The sequence below is a fragment of the Dermochelys coriacea genome, chromosome 16 (genome assembly GCF_009764565.3).
Source record: "Dermochelys coriacea isolate rDerCor1 chromosome 16, rDerCor1.pri.v4, whole genome shotgun sequence".
Lineage (NCBI taxonomy): Eukaryota > Metazoa > Chordata > Testudines > Dermochelyidae > Dermochelys > Dermochelys coriacea.
Window position 1 is genome coordinate 4423167 of NC_050083.1, and position 14757 is coordinate 4437923.

Sequence of the window (14757 nt, forward strand, 5' to 3'; positions counted from 1 at the left end):
GTCTCTGGCCTGCGTGACACAGGAGATCAGACTAGATACCACAGTGGTCCCTTCTGGCCTTGGAATCTATGAATCTAAGCCCATTGCTTCTTGTCCTACCTCCAGTGAACATGAAGAACAATCCATCATAGTCCTCTTTACACCGGCCAACTTAGCTGAAGACTAAGACTAAGCCACGTTTTCTTTTCTCAACACTCAGCATGCCTAGTTTTTTTTTAATCTTTCCTCATAGGTCAGGTTTTCTAAACTCTATCATTTCTGTTGCTCTCCTCTGGACTCTCTCCATTTTGTCTCCATGTTTCCTAAAGTGCAGCACCCAGAATTGGCCACAGGACTCCAGCTGACGCCCCCCCCCCCCGTGCCAAGCAGAGTGGGGAAATTACTTTCCATGTCTGAGGGCAGGTCTACACACAAAATGGTGCAGCAGCGCAGCTACACGAATACACCCGCGCCGCTGTAGTGCTCCAGTGAAGACGCTACTATGCTGATGGGACAGCTTCTGCCATTGACATAGTTAATCCATGCCCGGAAAGGCGGTAGCTATGCTGACAGGAGAAGCCCTCCCAGCGACACAGTGCGGTCTACAACAGGGGGTAAGTTGGTATAACTGCATTGCTCAGGCGTGTGGATTTTGAGTGCTGTATTTATAGTATAGTATTTAAGTTTATAGTGCAGACCTGGCCTTGCATACAACACTCCTGTTAATATACTCCAGAATTATAGGGCTCTTTTTTGCAGCTGCATCACAGTTCTGGCTCCTGTTCGATTTGTGACCCAGTATAACCCCCAGAGCCTTTCAGCAGTGTGATTGCCTAGCCAGTTCCTTCCCATTTTGTAGCTGTGCGTGTGATTTTTCCTTCCCAAGCGTAGTACCTTGCACTCATCTTCACTGAATGTCATCTTGTTGAACTCAGACCAATTCTCCAATTTGTCAAGATTGTTTTGAATTCTAATCCTGTTCTCCAAAGGTCTTGCATCCCCCTCCCAGCTTGCTGTCATCTGCAAATTTTATAAGCTTACTCTCCAATCTATTATCCAAGTCATTTATGAAAATACTGACTAGTGCCAGATCCAGGCGTAACCCCTGTGGGGCCTACTACACACTCCCAGTTTGACAGCAAACCACTGATAACTCTTCCGAGTATAATCTTTCAACCAGTTGTGCACCCCCACCTTATAGTAATTTCATCTAGATCACATTTCCCCTCATTTGCTTATGAGACCGTCATGTGGGGCTATGTCAAAAACCTTAATAAAAATCAAGATATGCCATATCTATGCTTCCTCCCTACCCACTAGGGCAGTATCACTCTCAAAGAAAGAAATTAGGTTGTTTGGCATGATTTGTTCTTCACAAATCCATGCTGGCTATTCCTTATAATCCTATTATCCTGTAGGTGCTTACAAACTGAATGTTTACTGATTTGTTCCAGTATCTTTCCAGGTATTGAAATTAGGCTGACTGGTCTATTCTTCCCCAGATCCTCTTTGTTCCCCTTTTTAAAGACAGGCGATATGTTTTTCCTTCTCCAGTTCTCTGGGACCTCACTGATCCTCCAGAAGTTCTCAAAAGATAATTGCTAGTGGTTCCAAGATTGCTTCACTTAGTTCCTTAAGTACCCTAGGATGAATTTCATCAGGCCTGTCAATTTGAGTACATCTAATTTATCTAAATATTCCTTAACCTCTTCTTTCCCTATTTTGGCTTGTGTTCCTCCCCCCTTGTTGTTAATATTAATCTGGTCACCATTAACCTTTTTAGCGAAGACAAACAAAATTGGCATTAAATACCTCACCTTTCTTCAGGTTATCAGTTGTTCGCTCTCCTTCCCCACTAAGTAGAGGCCCTACACTTTCTTTTGTCTTTCTCTTGCTCCTAATGTATTTAAAAAACCTTTTCTTATGCTTTTATGTCCCTTGCTCGGTGTAACCCATTTTGTGCCTTAGCGTTTCTGATTTTGTCCCTATATGCTTATCTTTGAGAAGGCATGGAAGATGGGAGAGATTCCAGAAGACTGGAAAAGGGCAAATATAATGCCCATCTATAAAAAGGGAAATAAGGACAACCCAGGGAATTACAGACCAGTCAGCTTAACTTCTGTACCTGGAAAGATAATGGAGCAAATAATTAAGCAATCAATTTCCAAACATCTAGAAGACAAGGGGATAAGTAACAGTTAGCATGGATCTGTCAAAAACAAATCATATCAAACCAACCTTATACCTTTCTTTAACAGGGTAACAAGCCTTGTGGATGGGAGGTGAGGGACACACGGTAGATGTGGTATATCTTGACTTTAGGTGGGTGCAAAATTGGTTGGAAAACTGTTCCCAGAGAGTAGTTATCAGTGGTTCACAGTCATGCTGTAAGGACATAATGAGTGGGGTCCCGCAGAGATCAGTTCTGGGTCCAGTTCTATTCAATATCTTCAATGATTTAGACAATAGCATAAAGAGTACACTTAAAGTCTGTGGATGATATCAAGTTGGGAGGGGTTGCAAGTGCTTTGGAGGATAGGATTAAAATTCAAAATGATCTGGGCAAACTAGAGAAACGGTCTGAAGTGAATAGGATGAAATTCAATAAGGACCAATGCAAAGTACTCCATTTAGGAAGGAACAATCAGGTGTACACATTTGAAGTGGGAAATGACCGCCTAGGAAGGAGTACTGCGGAAGGGGATCTGGGGGTCATAGTGGACCACAAGCTAAATATGAGTCAACAGTGTAACGCTGTTGCAAAAAAAAAAAAAAAGGGGGGGGGGGAGGGGACATCATTCTGGAATGTATTAGCAGGAGTGTTGTAAGCAAGACACAAGAAGTAATTCTTCCGCTCTACTCTGCTCTGATTAGGCCTCAGCTGGAGTATTGTGTCCAGTTCTGGGCACCACATTTCAGGAAAGATGTGGACAAATTGGAGAGAGTCCAGAGAGGAACAAGAAAAAATGATTACAGGTCTAGAAAACATGACCTATAACGGAAGATTGAAAAAATTGGGTTTGTTTAGTCTGGAGAAGAGAAGACAGAGGGGACATGATAAGAGTTTTCAAGTACGTAAAAGGTCGTTACAAGGAGGAGGAAGAAAAATTGTTTTTCTTAATCTCTAGGATAGGACAAGAAGCAATGGGCTTAAATTGCAGCAAGGGCAGTTTAGATTGGACATTAGGAAAAACTTCCTGTCAGGGTGGTTAAGCACTGGAATAAATTGCCCAGGGAGGTTGTGGAATCTCCATCATTGGAGACTTTTAAGAGCAGGTTGGACAAACACCTGTCAGGGATGGTCTAGATAATTAGTCCCACCATGAGTGTAGGGGACCGGACTAGACCTCTTGAGGTCCCTTCCAGTTCTATGATTCTATGCTTATGCTATTGTTTTGCAATCCTCTTTAGCAATTCATCCGTTTCCACTTTTCTTAGGATTCCCAATTAACATTCCCTATGGAATGACACGCCCGAGGTTCCTGCCACAGCCAGCCCCTTTTCTCACCTCACCAGCCCAGGCAGCAGAAGGGCCAAGGCTCTCACCTTGGGTTGCCGACACCTGGACTCTGCCACTGCAGTCACACGCAGGTCGCTGCTGGGGGGCAGTGTATGTATGACAGCGCAGGTCGCTGAACCCCTCAGCGCATACTGCAACCAAAGAGGAGAGGATGCTCAGCAGACTGCACCAGGCCATAGGCTGGGCGATCAGATCTAGCCCTTGGCACCCACCCAGCCCCCTGCTCCCAGGTCTGACAGCCTTCACAGAGCAGAGCAAGTGTTGCACAAATGGGCTAACAGACTCATCCTGCACTGCACCGGGACAAAGGACATGCAGGTCCTGACTTGCAACCCTGTTGCAGTAGCCTCTATGGGGCTGTGTAGAGGTACAGAATCAACAGGGCATACGACCTCCCCAGCCATGCCTCCTTCTTCTCCCTCCCTACCAATACCCAGCTCCCAGCCTGTCTCTGCCCTGCCCCCAGCCTGCTGGAGCACACCCTGTGCCAGAGGCTGGGATACAGGAAATGCTGATGCCCCCCCTGCACCAGGGTTATTCCCAGTTTATGTGCCCTGCAGCCCAACAGTGAATCTAGGGCTAGGGGGAAACTGAGGCATTGATTGATGGACTTGACTGACCCAAGTCACAGAGCAGATCAGTGGCAGAGCTAGAACTAGAATCCAGGTCTGCTGAGTCCTGAGTCCCCAGGCCTGATCCTCCATCATCCTGCACCAACACCCAGGCACTCCCCTTGCATGGGTGTCAATGACTTGGCAAGGAGCCAGGCAGGGTAGGATCAGGCCCGCAATGCCTTGCTCTCAGCACAAGGCTACGCTATATCTGCAGATGAGGATGAGGATGGGAGGCTTTTGAGTGGAGATCTGCCCTTACTGGTCCATATGTAGAGTGTGGAGTTGGGGCGGGAGATGATGCCAGCCGTGGAGCCGATCAGGTAGAAGCCTGTTCCAGCATGCAGAATGGATGTGCACACACTCCTCTCACGGAGGCACTCCTGCTTGGCCTTCTCCAGGCTCTCGGCAGAGGGGTGCAGGAATGCTGGGTCTCCCACTACACCCCGGCCAGGCTGCTTCACAAACCACTCGGTAGCTGGGGGAAGCAGAGGGTGAAAAACAATTTCTCTGGGTCTCTCATGAAACACTTTTGCTGTCGGATACCCAGCTGCGAGCCACGGCCTCTCTGCCACTCAGCACAGCCAGCGAATGCCCTGCACTAATCACCTCCAGCAGCACCATCACACTGGGGCTGCGAGGGGAGATCCTGCTGAAGGTATGGCAGTGCCCATGACAATGACCAGGAACAGAAACCCACAGCCACCCAGGAGTTCAGAGTTGTCGGTGTGTCCCCAAAAAGATCAAAGGCAAGTTACTTTCTCTGACTGCCATGGTGCCAGGGGTTATTTTCAGCTCAAATTAATAATAAAAGGATGATTTGCCTGTGGTTATAAGGAAGACGCTTCTAAAGATGATGTAATTACAAACTAAGTACCACAAACTAGGCCCTCCCAATCTTAGGAGCCTGCTTTTAAACTCTGCAGGTTCCCTCCCAGGCATCCCAAACCCCCTTGGCTTAGTAGTGCTCCTGGACAAGAGGGTCGTGTGTGGGGGTAGAGGGGAAGAATCTGGAGGGCAGAGCTCACTGGGGAGAACCTGCAGGAAGAGGCTACTAAGGGGTTGGAGGAGGCAGCAGTTCTGGCAAGCTCCTAAACTCTGCAGAAATAGAGAGGTTTCAGAGTAGGAGCCGTGTTAGTCTGTCTCCACAAAAAGAAAAGGAGTACTTTTCCTGGGGCAAGTGATGCTATTTTTCCACAATAGCGCTGGAGCGCTGCCCCCAAATAACCCCTAGAGTAGAGCTTTCAGAAAAACATCCAGCCTTGATTTAAAAATGCTCAGTGATGAAAAATCCACCAAGCTCTCCTGGGAAATTCTCCTGGGAATGTACGTCAAGAATCTACGCAACACACGCTCACAGTGTGGACCTTTGTCCCCATCTAGTGGCTAGACCACATATAGCTATGCAGGAAGGTCAGACTAGCTGATCACAGTGGTAGTTTCTCAAAAAGAAAAGGAGTACTTGTGGCACCTTAGAGACAAATTTATTTGAGCATAAGCTTTCGTGAGCTACAGCTCACTTCATTGGATGCATTCAGTGGAAAATACAGTGGGGAGATTTATATACACAGAGAACATGAAACAATGGGTATTACCATACACACTGTAAGGAGAGTGATCACTTAAGATGAGCTATTACCAGCAGGTAGGGAGGGTGGGGGAAGGAAGAAAACCTTTTGTAGTGATAATCAAGGTGGGCCATTTCCAGCAGTTGACAAGAACCTCTGAGGAACAGTGGGAGGTGGGGGGAGGGGGAGAAATAACACGGGGAAATAGTTTTACTTTGTGTAATGACCCATCCACTCCCAGTCTCTGTTCAAGCCTAAAGGTAATTGTATCCAGTTTGCAAATTAATTCCAATTCAGCAGTTTCTTGTTGGAGTCTGTTTTTGAAGTTTTTTTTGTTGAAGGATAGCCACTCTTAGGTCTGTAATCGAGTGACCAGAGAGATTGAAGTGTTCTCCAACTGGTTTTTGAACGTTATAATTCTTGACGTCTGATTTGTGTCCATTTATTCTTTTACATAGAGACTGTCCAGTTTGGCCAATGTACATGGCAGAGGGGCATTGCTGGCACAGGATGGCATATATCACATTGGTAGATGTGCCGGTGAATGAGCCTCTGAGAATGTGGCTGATGTGATCAGACAGCTGCAGCGGCACAGGAGCCAGCAAACAGAGCTGTAAACAGGGGAGCTTGAGGGGGAGTTTGTAGTGTGGTGCTTGTTTGGGGTTTGTTTTTGCTGGGGGGGTGGTCTTTTTGGTGTGGCTTGTGTTTCCCAGATTAACAGGATTTAGGTGAGAAGGCGATGATGGATACGGAGGCAGCAGTGGGAGTGGCTCATGTAGTGGAAAACACAATGAGGATGACTGGATGTGGAAGCTGTGGTATGTACATGATCCTGGAGGGGGGGACCTGGTAAGAGTTTTTTCTGCATGAAATGCCATCTGATAGAGCTGATGGAGGAAAAGATCCAAGGTTTGGAGATGCAGGTGGAAAGTCTGGTTGAGTTTAGGAAGGGGTTTGAGCAGATGATGGAGCAAAGACATGAGGTATCTGAAGGGAAAAGCTCAGACTTACAGATGAAAGCAGGGCTGGGGAATTTTGAGGTGAGACTGGGTGAGGAAAGTGGTCAGTGGAAGCATGTGACTAAAAGAACAAGGCAGAGGAAAAGACGGGCTAGTGAAGGAGAAATAGAGCTTAGGAACAGGTTTGCAGAGTTGGAAAATGAAGAAGGGGCTCAGCAGGTAGTTGCTGAAGGTGGAGGGGCAAGTCCTATAGGAAAAGGGGAAGAGTCAAGGGAGACTACACCAAATATGAGCCCCAGGAGGATACAGGATGGGTTGAAGAGGATTATAAGGGAAAATAGGAATGGAAAGAACTTGCAGCCAGAGGGAACAGGGGAGAGACTGGAGAATAGCACTGTCACCAGGAAAAGGCGGGTCTATGTGATAGGGGACTCTTTATTGAGAAGAATAAACAGGCCTGTAACTAGAGCTGATCCAGAGAATAGAAGGATGTGCTGTCTTCTGGGTGCTAAGATACGGGATGTAGACCTGAGGTTGAAAAGGATCCTAAAGGGAGAGGGAAAGAATCCCCTAATTATCCTTCATGTGGGAACAAATGATACGGCTAGATTCTCGCTGGAAAGTATTAAGGGAGACTATGCTAGGCTGGGGAAGACGCTTAAGGAAATTGAGGCTCAGGTGATCTTTAGTGGGATCCTGCCTGTTCCTAGAGAAGGGCAACAAGGTGTGACAAGATTATGACTGTCAACAGATGGCTTAGGCAGTGGTGCTATAAGGAGGGCTTTGGGATGTATGGCCACTGGGAGGCATTCATGGGCAGAGGGCAGTTCTCTCGGGATGGACTTCATCTGAGTAGGGAAGGAAATAGACTTCTAGGATGGAGGCTGGCACAACTGATAAAGAGAGCTTTAAACTAAGAATTTGGGGGAGATGGTTGGGAGATGTCCAGGTAAACGCCACACCAGATTTTAGCATTGAGAGGGAAGAAAATGAAGTAAAAAAGGATACAGCCGTGGGCAGGAGAATGTATATAAGGAGCGAGGGCAGCGTGGATACTAGTCTAATAGGTTATACTGGCTGTAGAATGACTGTGCCTAATAGGGTACAAAATGTGAACGAGGCCAAACAGCAAAAATTAAGATGTTTGTACACCAATGCGAGGAGCCTAGGTAACAAAATGGAGGAACTAGAGCTACTGGCGCAGGAAGTGAAAGCAGATATTATCGGGATAACAGAAACATGGTGGAATAGTAGTCATGACTGGACTACAGGTATTGAAGGGTACGTGCTGTTTAGGAAAGACAGAAATAAAGGTAAAGGTGGTGGAGTAGCATTGTATATCAATGATGAAGTAGAATGTAAAGAAATAAGAAGCGATGCAATGGATAAGACAGAGTCCGTCTGGGCAAAAATTACATTGGGGAAGAAAACGAGTAAAGCCTCTCCTACGATAGTGCTTGGGGTATGCTATAGACCTCCGGGATCTAATTTGGATATGGATAGAGCCCTTTCTAATGTTTTTAATAAAGTAAATACTAATGGAAACTGCGTGATCATGGGAGACTTTAACTTCCCAGATATAGACTGGAGGACCAGTGCGAGTAATAATAATAGGGCTCAGATTTTCCTAGATGCGATAGCTGATGGATTCCTTCATCAAGTAGTTGCTGAACCAACTAGAGGGGATGCCATTTTAGATTTAATTTTGGTGAGTAGCGAGGACCTCATAGAAGAAATGGTTGTAGGGGACAATCTTGGTTCAAGTGATCATGAGCTAATTCAGTTCAAACTGAACGGAAGGATTAACAAAAATAAATCTGCAACTAGGATTTTTAATTTCAAAAGGGCTGACTTTCAAAAATTAAGGAAATTAGTTAGGGAAGTGGAGTGGACTGAAGAATTTATGGATCTAAAAGGAGAGGAGGCCTGGGATTACTTTAAATCAAAGCTGCAGAAGCTATCGGAAGCCTGTATCCCAAGAAAGGGGAAAAAATTCATAGGCAGGAGTTGTAAACCAAGCTGGATGAACAAGCATCTTAGAGAGGTGATTAAGAAGAAGCAGAAAGCATACAGGGAGTGGAAGATGGGAGGGATCAGCAAGGAAAGCTACCTTATTGAGGTCAGAACATGTAGGGATAAAGTGAGACAGGCTAAAAGTCGAGTAGAGTTGGACCTTGCAAAGGGAATTAAAACCAATAGTAAAAGGTTCTATAGCCATATAAATAAGAAGAAAACTAAGAAAGAAGAAGTGGGGCTGCTAAACACTGAGGATGGAGTGGAGGTTAAGGATAATCTAGGCATGGCCCAATAACAAATACTTTGCCTCAGTCTTTAATAAGGCTAAAGAGGATCTTAGGGATAATGGTAGCATGACAAATGGGAATGAGGATATGGAGGCAGATATTACCATATCTGAGGTAGAAGCGAAACTGAAACAGCTTAATGGGACTAAATCGGGGGGCCCAGATAATCTTCATCCAAGAATATTAAAGGAATTGGCACCTGAAATTGCAAGCCCATTAGCAAGAATTTTTAATGAATCTGTAAACTCAGGAGTAGTACCGAATGATTGGAGAATTGCTAATATAGTTCCTATTTTTAAGAAAGGAAAAAAAAGTGATCCGGGTAACTACAGGCCAGTTAGTTTGACATCTGTAGTATGCAAGGTCCTGGAAAAAATTTTGAAGGAGAAATTAGTTAAGGACATTGAAGTCAATGGTAAATGGGACAAAATACAACATGGTTTTACAAAAGGTAGATCGTGCCAAACCAACCTGATCTCCTTTTTTGAAAAAGTAACAGATTTTTTAGATAAAGGAAAGGCAGTGGATCTAATTTACCTAGATTTCAGTAAGGCATTTGATACTGTGCCACATGGGGATTATTAATTAAATTGGAGAAGACGGGTATCAATATGAACATCAAAAGGTGGATAAGGCATTAGTTAAAGGGGAGACTGCAACGGGTTCTACTGAAAGGCGAACCATCAGGCTGGAGGGAGGTTACCAGTGGAGTTCCTCAGGGATCGGTTTTGGGACCAATCTTATTTAATCTTTTTATTACTGACCTTGGCACAAAAAGTGGGAGTGTGCTAATAAAGTTTGCAGATGATACAAAGCTGGGAGGTATTGCCAATTCGGAGAAGGATCGGGATATTATACAGGAGGATCTGGATGACCTTGTAAACTGGAGTAATAGTAATAGGATGAAATTTAATAGTGAGAAGTGTAAGGTTATGCATTTAGGGATTAACAACAAGAATTTTAGTTATAAATTGGGGATGCATCAATTAGAAGTAACGGAAGAGGAGAAGGACCTTTGAGTATTGGTTGATCATAGGATGACTATGAGCGGCCAATGTGATATGGCTGTGAAAAGAGCTAATGCGGTTTTGGGATGCATCAGGAGAGGCATTTCCAGTAGGGATAAGGAGGTTTTAATACCATTATACAAGGCACTGGTGAGACCTCACCTGGAATAGTGTGTGCAGTTCTGGTCTCCCATGTTTAAAAAGGATGAATTCAAACTGGAGCAGGTACAGAGAAGGGCTACTAGGATGATCCGAGGAATGGAAAACTTGTCTTATGAAAGGAGACTTAAGGAGCTTGGCTTGTTTAGCCTAACTAAAAGAAGGTTGAGGGGAGATATGATTGCTCTCTATAAATATATCAGAGGGATAAATACAGGAGAGGGAGAGGAATTATTTAACCTCAGCACCAATGTGGACACAAGAACAAATGGGTATACACTGGCCACCAGGAAGTTTAGACTTGAAATTAGATGAAGGTTTCTAACCAACCATCAGAGGAGTGAAGTTCTGGAATAGCCTTCCAAGGGAAGCAGTGGGGGCAAAAGATCTATCTGGTTTTAAGATTCTACTTCATAAGTTTATGGAGGAGATGGTATGATGGGATAATGGGATTTTGGTAATTAATTGATCTTTAAATATTCAGGGTAAATAGGCCTAATCCCCTGAGATGGGATATTAGATGGATGGGATCTGAGTTACCCAGGAAAGAATTTTCTGTAGTATCTGGCTGGTGAATCTTGCCCATATGCTCGGGGTTTAGCTGATCGCCATATTTGGGGTCTGGAAGGAATTTTCCTCCAGGGCAGATTGGTTTTTCGCCTTCCTCTGTAGCATGGGGCACGGGTCACTTGAGGGAGGATTCTCTGCTCCTTGAAGTTTTTAAACCACGATTTGAGGACTTCAATAGCTCAGACATAGGTGAGGTTTTTCGTAGGAGTGGGTGGGTGAGATTCTGTGGCCTGCGTTGTGCAGGAGGTCAGACTAGATGATCAGAATGGTCCCTTCTGACCTTAGTATCTATGAATCTATGATTAGTCCCTATGTTGGTGTCCCCTGAATAGATATGTGGACAGAGCTGGCAATGGGCTTTGTTGCAAGGATAGGTTCCTGGGTTAGTGGTTCTGTTGTGTGGTGTGTGGTTGCTGGTGAGTATTTGCTTCAGGTTGGGGGGATGTCTGTAAGCAAGGAATGGCCTGTCTCCCAAGATCTGCGAGAGTGATGGGTCGTCCTTCAGGATAGGTTGTAGATCCTTGATGATGCATTGGAGAGTTTTAGTTGGGGGCTGAAGATGATGGCTAGTGGCGTTCTATTTTCTTTGTTGGGCCTGTCCTGTAGTAGGTGACTTCTGGGTACTCTTCTGGCTCTGTCAATCTGTTTCTTCACTTCAGCAGGTGGGTATTGTAGTTGTAAGAATGCTCGATAGAGCTCTTGTAGGTGTTTGTCTCTGTTTGAGGGGTTGAAATAAATGCAGTTGTATCGTAGAGCTTGGCTGTATACAATGGATCGTATGGTGTGATCTGGGTGAAAGCTGGAGGCATGTAGGTAGGAATAGCGGTCAGTAGGTTTCTGATATACGGTGGGGTTTATGTGACCATCGCTTATTAGCACCGTAGTGTCCAGGAAGCGGATCTCTTGTGTGGACTGGTCCAGACTGAGTTTGACAGTGGGATGGAAATTGTTGAAATCATGGTGGAATTCTTCAAGGGCTTCTTTTCCAAGAGTCCAAATGATGAAGATATCATCAATGTAGCTCAAGTAGAGTAGGGGCATTAGGGGACAAGAGCTGAGGAAGCGTTGTTCTAAGTCAGCCATAAAAATGTTGGCATACTGTGGGGCCATACGGATACCCATCACAGTGCCGCTGATTTGAAGGTATACATTGTCCCCAAATGTGAAATAGTTATGGGTGAGGACAAAGTCACAAAGTTCAGCCACCAGGTTAGCCGTGACATTATCGGGGATACTGTTTCTGACGGCTTGTAGTCCATCTTTGTGTGGAATGTTGGTGTAGAGGCTTCTACATCCATAGTGGCCAGGATGGTGTTTTTAGGAAGATCACTGATGGATTGTAAAAAGAAAAGGAGTACTTGTGGCACCTTAGAGACTAACAAATTTATTAGAGCATAAGCTTTCGTGAGCTACAGCTCACTTCATCGGATGCAGTTTCCTCAGGAAGTCAGTGGTGTCTCGAAGATAGCTGGGGGTGCTGGTAGCATAGGGCCCGAGGAGGTCATCTACATAGCCAGACAATCCTGCTGTCAGGGTGCCAATGCCTGAGTGATGGGGCGTCCAGAATTTCCAGGTTTATGGATCTTGGGTAGCAGATAGAATACCCCAGGTTGGGGTTCCAGGGGCGTGTCTATGCGGATTTGTTCTTGTACTTTTTCAGGGAGTTTCTTGAGCAAATGGTGTGGTTTCTTTTGGTAACCCTCAGTGGGATCAGAGGGTAATGGCTTGTAGAAAGTTGGAGAGCTGCCTAGTAACCTCTTGTTCATCTTCCGACCTATTCATGATGACGATAGCACCTCCTTTGTCAGCCTTTTTGATTATGATGTCAGAGTTGTTTCTGAGGCTGTGGATGGCATTGTGTTCTGCACAGCTGAGGTTATGGGGCAAGTGATGCTGCTTTTCCACAATTTCAGTCTGTGCATGACGGCAGAAACACTCTATGTAGAAGTCCAGTCTGTTGTTTCGACCTTCAGGAGGAGTCCACCCAGAATTCTTCTTTTTGTAGTGTGAGTAGGAAGGTCTCTGTGAGTTAGTATGTTGTTCAGAGGTATGTTGGAAATATTCCTTGAGTCGGAGACGTTGAAAATAAGATTCTAGGTCACCACGGAACTCGTGGGGGTGGAGGGACAAAAGGAGAGGCCCCGAGATAGGACAGATTCTTCTGCTGGGCTAAGAGTATAGTTGGATAGATTAACAATATTGCTGGATGGGTTAAGGGAACCACTGTTGTGGGCCCTTGTGGCATGTAGGAATTTAGATAGTTTAGTGTCCTTTTTCTTTTGTAGAGAAGCAAAGTGTGTGTTGTAAATGGCTTGTCTAGTTTTTGTAAAGTCCAGCCACGAGGAAGTTTGTGTGGAAGTTTTATGAGAGTATCCAGTTTTGAGAGCTCATTCTTAATCTTTCCCTGTTTGCTGTAGAGGATGTTGATCAGGTGGTTCCACAATTTCTTTGAGAGTGTGTGGCACAAGCTGTCAGCATAGTCTGTGTGGTAGTTTCTGGCATTGGAATCTGTGATGCTGAACAGAACGCTTCATCCGAAGGCCCTACCTCCTTTAAAGTGACTGTTCACAATTTGGCCACTAAATGACCCCCAGATTAAAAAGTCACTAATCAAGCAAAAAAAACCGAGGAGTACTTGTGGCACCTTAGAGACTAACAAATTTATTTGGGTATAAGCTTTTGTGGGCTAAAACCTACTTCATCAGATGCATGCAGTGGAAAATACAGTAGGCAGTTATATATACAATGTTATAATTCTTTGTGTCTGATTTATGTCCATTTATTCTTTTGAGATTATATTCATAGAGATTGTCCAGTTTGGCCAGTGTACATGGCAGAGGAGCATTGTTGGCACATATCACATGGGTAGATGTGCAGGTGAACAAGCCTCTTATGGTGTGGCTGATGTAATTAGGTCCTACGACGATGTCCCTTGAATAGATATGTGGACAGAGCTGGTAATGGGCTTTGTTGCAAATCAGACATCAAGAACTATAACGTTCAAAAACCAGTTGGAGAACACTTCAACCTCCCTGTCACTCAATTTCAGACCTAAAAGTCGCAATTCTCCAACAAAAAAAACTTCAAAACCAGACTTCAACAAGAGACTGCTGAATTGGAATTAATTTGCAAACTGGACATCATTAATTTAGGCTTGAATAAAGACTGGGAGTGGATGGGTCATTACACAAAGTAAAACTATTTCCCCATGTTTATTTTCGCGCTCTCCCCCCCCCCCCCCCCCCGTTCCTCACATGTTCCTGTCAACTGCTCGAAATGGCCCACCTTGATCATCACTACAAAAGATTTTTTTTCCTCCCTCTCCCGCTGGTAATAGCGCACCTTAATTGGTCTCGTTACAGTGGTTATGGCAATACCCATTTTTTCATGCTCTCTCTGTGTGTGTGTGTGTATAATCTTCCTACTGTATTTCCCACTGCATGCATCCAATGAAGTGGATTTTAGCCCATGAAAGTTTAGAGACCAACACATTTATTTGGGCATAAGGTGCCACAAGTACTCCTCGTTCTTGTTGCTGATACAGACTAACACGGCTATCACTCTGAAACCTGTACTCAAGCAAGCTGCTCCAACACAGCAGGCTGCATGTCTCTCTAGTGGGGAGAACAGGGTGCTGCCTGGTTCCTCAGCTGCTTCTTCCAGTTGCAGAAAGGTGTTTTTGCCACCGCTTTCAGCTGCACTGGAGGGAGCATCAGACACAGCATAACCCAACTTCTCTCTGTAAGGGCAGGTCTGTGCCAGGACCTCCTGGGAGTTCCCACCTTCCTACCCCAACAGAATCCCCTAGCCTGCCTGGAGGTGCATGAGGCTGCTGAAAGGAAGGGGTGGTGAGCAGTGCTGGGCATGACAAGCAAAGCAGGGCTAAGCCGAGTGCTGGAGCTGGCCACTGCTTGCTACACAGTAACAGCCCTGCTGTTCATTTATGTTTTGGGGAAGGCACTTACGAGACGACCTAGCGGATGGCAGCCTGAAGGATTGTGTGTGGCTGGATACAGCAAGTGGACTTCTAACAGATGCCAGCTGTGAGGAGACAAAGCCATTCATCTGCAAGTGCAGGGAG